The following is a 9,062-nucleotide window of genomic DNA, read 5'->3' as shown; positions in this document are numbered from 1 at the left end:
TCTAGGAAAACCTTCTGAGTTTTAATCATACTTGGATAATGTAAAATTTGCCACAACGTTTAATGATGTAATATTGTGATTTAATTTGAAAACATGTAATGAGAGACTTGAATAGGATGGTCATTGATTTATATCTAAAGATTAATAACCAAACACATACCTCTGCAAGTCTGCCAGGTGTATGCTGAATGCTAAATTAATTCTGTCCCTGGGTGTCTTGCCTAAAGGCATGTACAGTTTTTTCAGTTCCTCTTTCACCTCCATGAGATACACAATTTTTTTCTAATAAATTACTCCTTTTGTTTAAGTTACCTTAAATTTTAAGTTTGTTTATGATTGCTACCAAATAACCATTTATGGGTATCAAATCAGTAGCAAGAGTAGGTTATGAGCAACATAACTTTGGAAACGTGGAGTATTTGTAATTGGTTATTGGGTTGAGATGGACCAAAAGACTGAAATTTTGGTTCATATCCCATTCCTTCCTTTGTTCACCTGAAGCCATATACTAAATATTAAGGTCCTGATGTCAGTTTTTGAATTAGAATCCTTAATTTGCTATTATTAGGGATAAGTTATCTTATTTTAAATCATAGCTAATTGGAAGGAAATGGTAAAATTCATAGAATTAAGGAGGCTGGGAGTAGACCAACTAGACTGGAGAAGGGTCAAGAACTACTATGCTGTCTTCACCAAGTAATCATTCTTTTTGATATGCACCTGTTGGCTTGATATTAGGAATTTTGGGAGACTGAATGTTTGAAAATAAGATGTAGGAGAGGACAAAGTTTTCCTTGACCTTCTTGGGGTCCCTTGTTGGGTCTGAAAGTTAAACTGACAAAGACAGATTAACAGGAGAAAAGCATACAAATTTTATTGAATTTTTACATGTACATAGGAGCCTTCACAATAGAATGAAGACCAGAACAAGTGACCAGAGGAGGACTCTTTACCTTTTAGACAAAGAAACAATAAATTTGTGAAGAATTGACAGGACAATAGGTTTGTGCTAGAAGTAGTAAATGGTGAAGTAACTAAGAAGATAAGGGTTAGTGTAACAAAAGTTTGTTTGTACAGATTTCTTGGCCCTCAATTCCCTGTCTCTGGTGAGTCTTCCTGCCTCTTGGTACAGGGAGTGTACTTTTATGACCTGTAGCTGAGAAGAATAGTTGAGGTAGGGATTGAGTATCAGAGCAACCTTCTTACTTCTGCTGCTTTTTAAAATTCCTTCAGCTAATTATGGCATATCTAATATGTCATATTTGGGGACTGTGTTCCCTGAACCCCATCAAGGACACCAAAAAATGTCCATCATAAACTGTGTACTGTCAAATGAACTCTACACAACAATAAATGGGTTATATCCAAATAGCCCTAAAAGCAGAAATGTGAATAAGAAAGCTGCTCACTCTAAATATGAGCTATTATATTCATATTGCCACTCATCTCACAGCCCAAAACTATGGTCTCACAAAGTGTTTCCTATGACTGCATGATTGAGTGATATTCTTCCAGTGGAATTAAATATGTTTTTATTCGTTTTCTACTTTTCCTTAAAGGTGAGATGACCAAGCTCAATTAGATCTTAAGAATCTTGGAAGGAGCAAGATTAGAGGATTAGTGACAAAGAGATTTGGGAATGGGAAACTGGACCTCTTCGAAAAGGTCTGGAGCTTGAAAATGTCTCTGTTTGTTGTGATTACTCAACAAATTATTTTCACTCCTCCCCCATTCTCATTAAAACAGAAGCTCCTAGTAATCAGGTGCCCAGGTAAACCCTCTCTACATATGGTCATCCTCTTCATTCAAGAAGATGACCAACTAATTGTTTAATGGTCATTTCACAAAGCATCAATGCAAAGAAGACAATGTATAGACTAAAATAAACTTACCAACCTGGTTACTCTAATTGCCAAGCTTTTGATTTTCTAGGAGTAGAGATCAATTTTAAGTCCCTTATATATCAAAAATGTTCAGAAAATCTGGTTTGGGGTTGATTAATTGAAGGATCCAGAAATTTGCAATCACTGGAAGAGTCCCTTTGAGTCTCTTAGATTACTCTGAATTTGAATTTGTTTGTGTACTGAGGTGAATATTGTATTCCCCCAAAAACATGTCTACACAGGACTTCAGAATGTGACCTTATTTAAGAGGTCCTATATAAAAGCCATAGAGGCATCTTTTGTCATAATGCTTAGTTTAGTTCTCGGTTCCTGAAATAACTCGAGAAATAGAGGTGAAAGGAGTGTCTTTTGTTATTCACATAACAAGTCCCTTTCCACAAACCCCAAGTTTATGTTAATGTCTAACCCTAACCCTAACCTTAACCTAACCCTAACCCTAACCCTTTTTTGGATGGCGGTAATGAATGGCGGCTGGATGCCAGGGGAACCAAGCTGGTGATTAGAGGGTTGGAACTTTCAACCTAACCCCTGGGGTTGGGGAGAGGGTCTGGAGGTTGACTTAATCACTAAGGAACATTGATTTAATCAACCATACTTAAGGTAATGAATGAAGCCTCCCTAAAAATCCGTTAAGGGCAGGGTTCAAGGAGATTCTGGGTTGGTAAACAAGTGCAGGTGCTGGAGAGTGGGGCACCCAGTGAGGGCATGAAAGCTCTGCAACCCTTCCCACATACCTTGCCCTATCCATCTCTTCTGTCTGGCAATTTCTGAGTTATATCCTTTTATAATAAATCAGTAATCAAGTAAGTAAACTGTTTTCTTGAATTCTGTGAGCTACTCTAGCAAATTAATCAAACCCGAGGAGGGGGTTGTAGGAACCTCTGGATTTATAGCCAATCAGTCAGAAGCACAGGTGACAACCTGGACTTGCACTTGGCATCTGAAATATGTGGGAGGAGGTAGTCTGTGAGACTGAGCCCTTAACTGAGAAATATGATCTCCAGAAAGTGTCAGAATTCAGTTCATTGTAAGACATCCAGCTGGTGTTTGGAGAATCCGAGAATTGCTTGGTTTGGAACCCTCTCCCCACAAACCCATACACATTAGGTGGCCGGTAGTGCTGTGAGTGTAGTGTAAGTGTAGAGGACACACTCAGAGGAGTGTTTTTCCTTTACAGAAACACAGACACAGAGAGAGAACACCATGTGAAGAGGAAGGCAGAGACTGAGTTATGCATCTACAGCCAAGGAATGCCAAGGACTGCTGGCAACAACCAGAGCTAAGAAAAGGCATGAAACAGATTCTTCCTTAGAAACTAGAGAGAGAGGATGGCCCTACCCAATACCTTGATTTCAGACTGCTAGCCTCAAGAACTGGGAGAGAAGAAATTTCTGTGTTTTAAGTGACCTAGTTTGTGGGACTTTGTTATGGCAGCCCAAAGAAACGTATGCAGATCCCTTCACATGCAAATCTCTGCTACCATTCCCATGTATGGATCAATCAAATCACAACAAAAGTTTCTCTGAGTGAAACTCACTTCATAGAGAAAGAAGCACAAAAATCATTTGGTTCTCAGAGGATGTATTGTAGTGGCTGGGGTGTCTCTTTCTGGGGAAGGACTGGATGCATTTTCAGTTGTGGTAGGTGAGTATGATAAGGTTCAAGAAACTTGGGGCATGTTCTCTTTTATGAAAATTGTAGAAGTAAGCATTAAATATGGGTGTTCAATGTTTATTGCAGAATACTGTGTATAAAATTAGAAGATAATTGGTTTAGTTGCTTTCCAGAGATAATTTCATGATTTAAGATTTTAAATTATATTCCCTTTTCTGATAAAAGTTAGATCCCCATGTTCTCAATAGTATTCCATTGGAATTGCAATGTTTTGATGTAGGATGAAGACTTAGCAGGACAAATGAGTCATGAAACAGATGACAAAGAAACACGTAAAACTACAAGAAAGTAAGTTTTAGAAAACTAAAAACTAACCTTAGGGAAGTTGCTGGAACAAATAGTAGTCAAAGCAGAATAGAAGCTGTATTTTACACAACACAATATAGACGTGTAATAAATATGAATATGTTTTCGTTATTACTTTTCTCTTGCTATCGTGAATGTTATTAATTTATGAATCACTGCAGTCTTAGAAAATGGTAATTGCAATGCTTAATTAAGCTAGGCAAAGTGCTACCAGAGTAAATGAATAAGTAAAACTTCCAAGTTCATTTGATAAAAACCTCAGCATTGTTATGCTATTAAAATCCATAGTGGTAGGTTCTTTTTTTAATAGATAAATTTTCTGATGTTTTCCTACATTAACTATGGTACTAGTCTCATATTACATATAGCCATAGAAACGTATTTGGCACATTGTTATATATTTGTCCTAGATTCTACAGAAATTAAAGCAAATCAAAGACTGTTTGATGAAAATATTTTAAAAGGAAAAAAAATTGTACTTTAAACTGTATTCAAGGTTTTCTCCATTTTATTAGTAAACTATGTTTTTTAGAAAACACATTTCAAAGAAAACTAGATTACAGGTTTATTTATAATTTAAGATCACAGCCCCCAAAGATACAATTATATTGTAGCAAATTACTTATTATAAAAATACTTCATATCTAATGAGTACTTCCTATATTCAGGGCACCATTTAAAATTCTGTTCATATATATGTGAGCTCACTTATGCTCACAGTTCAATGAAAGAATTATTGATATTATCCTCATTTTGCCAGAGGAAACTGTGGCAGAGAGAGGTTAAAATAACCTCTCCAAAGTCATAGGAAATTGAAATAACATTCCTTAATTGTAACTGGTAAAAACTGTGCAGAAATAAGATTTTCCCCCAAACTTACGATCTAATATGGCATTTTTCCTAGTATATTCTATTTTCCCATTAGAAAATATTAGTAAATGTAAGAGAAAGGACTCCGTGAGCACAAAACTTCAAGTGATGCTGGTTTAAACAAAGATAGTCATGTTTGTGTGTGTATGTGTGTTGTACTGTGTAGGAGTGTGTGGATACATATCTATACTTCTATATTTTTCCTTCTAGTTTTGTTAAAATATTGACACAACACTGTACAAGTTTAAGGCATACAGTATAATGATTTGACATACATACATCATGAAATTATTATCACAATAATTTTAGTGAACATCCACCATCTCATATAGAGACAAAATAAAAGAAAAAGAAAAAAATATTTTTTCCTTGTGATGAGAACTCATAGGATTTACTCTCTTAACAACTTTCATATAGAACATCCAGCAACATTAATTATATTAATCATGTTGTATATTACATGCCTAGTGCTGATTTAACTTATAACTGGAAGTTTGTACATTTTGACTACCCTTGTCACTATACAAAGGTATTAGGTTACTTTTGACTACCTTCCACATGCTTTACATGCTTTACATTTCATCCCCATGACATTTATTCTGTAACTGGAAGTTTGTAGCCCTTAATCTCCCTCATCTATTTCTTTCCTCCCCCCACCTACCTCCAGTCTGACAACCACCAGTTTGTTTCTGTATCTATGGCTCTGTTTCTGTTTTCTTATATTTGTTCATTTATTTTGCTTTTTAAATTCCATATATAAGTGAAATCATACAGTATTTCTCTTTCTCTGTCTGACACTTCACTTAGCGTAATACTCTCTGGGTCCATCCATGTTTTTGCAAATGGCAAGATTTCTTTTTTTATTGGCTGAGTAATATTCCATTGTGCATGTGTATGTGTATGAGTAATATTCCATGTGTAAACATACACAATGGGATTTTATATATATATATATATATATATATATATATATATATATATATATCACATTTTTTAATCCATTTATCTATGGATGGGCACTTAGGTTGCTTCCATGTCTTGACTATTGTAAATAATGCTGCAATGAACATAGGAATGCTTATATCTTTTCAAATTAGTGTTTTTGTTTTCTTTGGAAAAATATCCAGAGTGGAATTGCTGAATTGACTGTTAGTTCTATTTTTAATTTTACTGTTTTCCATAGTGGCTGCACAAATTTACATTCCCACCAACAGTGCACAAGTGTTCCCTTTTCTCCACATCCTTGTCAACACTAGTTATTTGCTGTCTTTTTAATAATAGTCATTTTGACAGGTGTGAGGTAATATCTCACTGTAGTTTTGATTTGTATTTATCTGATGATCGGTGGTGTTGAACATCTTTTCATGTTTTCTGGCCATCTGTATGTCTTCTTTGAAAAATGTCTATTCGGGTCCTCTGCCCATTTTTTTTTTGTTTGTTTTTTTTGTTTTTTTTGTTTTTTTTTTTAGTGTACGTGGGCCTCTCACTGCCGTGGCCTCTCCCACCTGCGGAGCACAGGCCCCGGACGCGCAGGCTCAGCGGCCATGGCCCACGGGCCCAGCCGCTCCGCGGCACGTGGGATCCTCCCGAAACGGGGCACGAACCCGCGCCCCCTGCACCGGCAGGCGGACTCCCAAGCACTGCGCCACCAGGGAAGCCCCTGCCCATTTTTTAATCAGGTTGTTTGGTTTTTGTGATGTTGAATTGTATAAGTTCTTAGTGTATTTTGGATATTAGCCCCTTGTCAGATATATTGTTTGCAAATATCTTCTCCCACATTGTTTTGTTGATAATTTCCTGTGCTGTGTAAAAGATTTTAGTTTGATGTAATCCCATCTGTTTATTTTTGTTCTTGTTTCCATTACCTGAGGAGACATATCCAAAAAAATGTTAAGACCAACGTTGATGACTGCACGTTTATATTTATATATAGATTATATTATATATGTGTTATATATAATCTATATTTATATAGCCATATATACATTATATGTATTTATCTATCTATCTATCTATATATATAGTGTGTATTTATGAAGACTTTAGTCTTTAGTATGCAATGTATATTTGGATTGTTCAAAATGAGGATATAGACAGCTAGTTAGTCAAAATATTGAATTCACACTACATTCTAGGTATTGGGCTAGGAATCAAAGATGCAGAAAATGGCAGAGACATACACAGCATTGATTGGTGGAGAAGTGATGTGTAATGAGAACCATAATGAAATGCAAGGTTTAATTTAAACCTATAAAAAGCACTGTCAGGGAAGTCTTGGAAGAAATGACACTTAAGGTTTCTAGAGTAAAATTAGGAGATGAATGAGCTACTTAGCTCAAGAGAAGGGAAGATATTTCAGGCAGAAATATATCATGTGCCAAAATGCTGAGGCAATAGAGAGAATGGTAACGTCAGCTAGATTAGGAAGACTGAAAAGATGCTGCTAGAAGGTGAGCCCAGCAAACTTGACAGGTTCAGAGACTTAGTGAGATCTGATAAGAATTTTGGATTTTATCCTAAGTGTAATCAACCAATACAGAATTTTTATAAAATATGTGTCAATATTAATTATTCATTATAAAAAGATAAAGAGTAGTTGCCACTTAATTCATGGTCTGCTTTAATAATACAGGTCATATTCAGTCTATCTTCAAAGTATAATTTGAATCTGTATGCTTTTCTCTGTCTATTGCTACCACCTTGTTCTCCCTTTCTCAACTTGATTATATCAATTACCTGCTAACTGCTCTGCTATCAGCTCCCCCACCCCCAATTCCTAGTCTTAATTATGAACCCCAGGATCATTTCAACACATAAATCAGATTATATCCCTCCCGGCCTAAATACCCACTGCCAATAAAGTACCAATGCCTCACAATGGCCTTCAAGACCCTTAGCGCTTTTGTCTCTATCTAATGCTCTGATCTTGTTTACTCTTATTCTAGAGACTTTGTACTTACTACTCCCTCTGTTTTCTCTTTAGGTACTCTGTTGTATAGACATTACAAGGGCATCCAGGCAAAGGGAAAAGCAGATCAGAATTTATTTTTCATCAAATAATATAAGATTTGTAAAATTGTTGCTTTGTCTAGTTATATCATCTCTTAGATTTCTAGAACTCTGCCAAGAAATACCTAGATAACTCATAATTCCAAATATTTTGGACAATATGAATTGAAAACACAAAGGCTAACACCTGATTTTCTCAGAGGCTAAAACAAAATTTGGAGTTGGAGAATACATAAAATTTATAATTATCTCAAATTTCTATTTTTCTTTTTATATGTAGATATATATATATATATGGGAGAAACCTGGCTGTTTCTTTTAAAGTGAGAATTAAGAACCTTAATTCCCTAGCGCATGAGATATTAATACTGAGACATACTTTCCACTGCCCTTGTTAATTATGATGCTTTACTCTTAGGACTTTAAAAAATGCTTCTGTAAAACAATAGATGGATTGCTAATGTCCTTGAATGTGTCTCTCTACAGTGGATGCTGTGATCCAGATGGGGTTCCTGAGTTGATTACTTAGTCTAAGTAAGTAACATATTCTGTAAATAGCAAGCTAACACCATCTGCACAGGCTGTTTTTTGAATGTTCATAAGCTACAGGAAATCAACTCTGCCCTAATTTCCTACATGATTCAATAGGGTGGAATCCATGGGAATACAAGCTAATGTGACCATTAACTACACTCCTATGATATTAAGCTTCAGATGAAAAATTTGGGGAAGAGGTAGGCTGCCCAAAGAATATGCAACTTTGCTGGTATTTGTAAATAAAGCTTAGCAATTTTGGAATTGTTAGTCTTCGCAACAGGAATCACCTCAAATTCACAGCATATATTTATGTAAATCTTGTAAAGCGTAAATCTTATAAAGCTTATAATTGTAAAGACTATTCAAAAGTAATTACAACCTAGTCATCTAGACTGGTGCTCAAATTTAATATGCTTATAGTCTGACTCTTTACAAGATTATTTCTAATTACTCTATCTTTTCTTAGTTGCCACATTCTTCTTAAAAATATTCTTAGGAGCTCTCACATTATAAGATCTCACCATTACATTCTAAATCTGTAAGTTTGATACATACATACATTCGTTTGCAAGGATGACTTAATAGGCATGTAAAAATGTCTAAACTGGAGGATGGATTTTCTAAGGAAATATTGGTAGCATTGATGGATCTATGTCTATGTCAATAATGTTGTTGCTCCTCACTGGGAAAAAAACAAAGAAACCAAAAAATTTCCCAACTCACTCAAATGGGAAATGGTAGCTTCAGACCTCTCAGAGACAG

This window comes from Lipotes vexillifer, unplaced genomic scaffold (assembly GCF_000442215.2).
Source record: "Lipotes vexillifer unplaced genomic scaffold, Lipotes_vexillifer_v1.1 scaffold280, whole genome shotgun sequence".
Taxonomy (NCBI): Eukaryota; Metazoa; Chordata; class Mammalia; order Artiodactyla; family Lipotidae; genus Lipotes; species Lipotes vexillifer.
The sequence above is the reverse complement of the archived record's forward strand: the minus strand, read 5'-3'. Positions refer to the sequence as shown.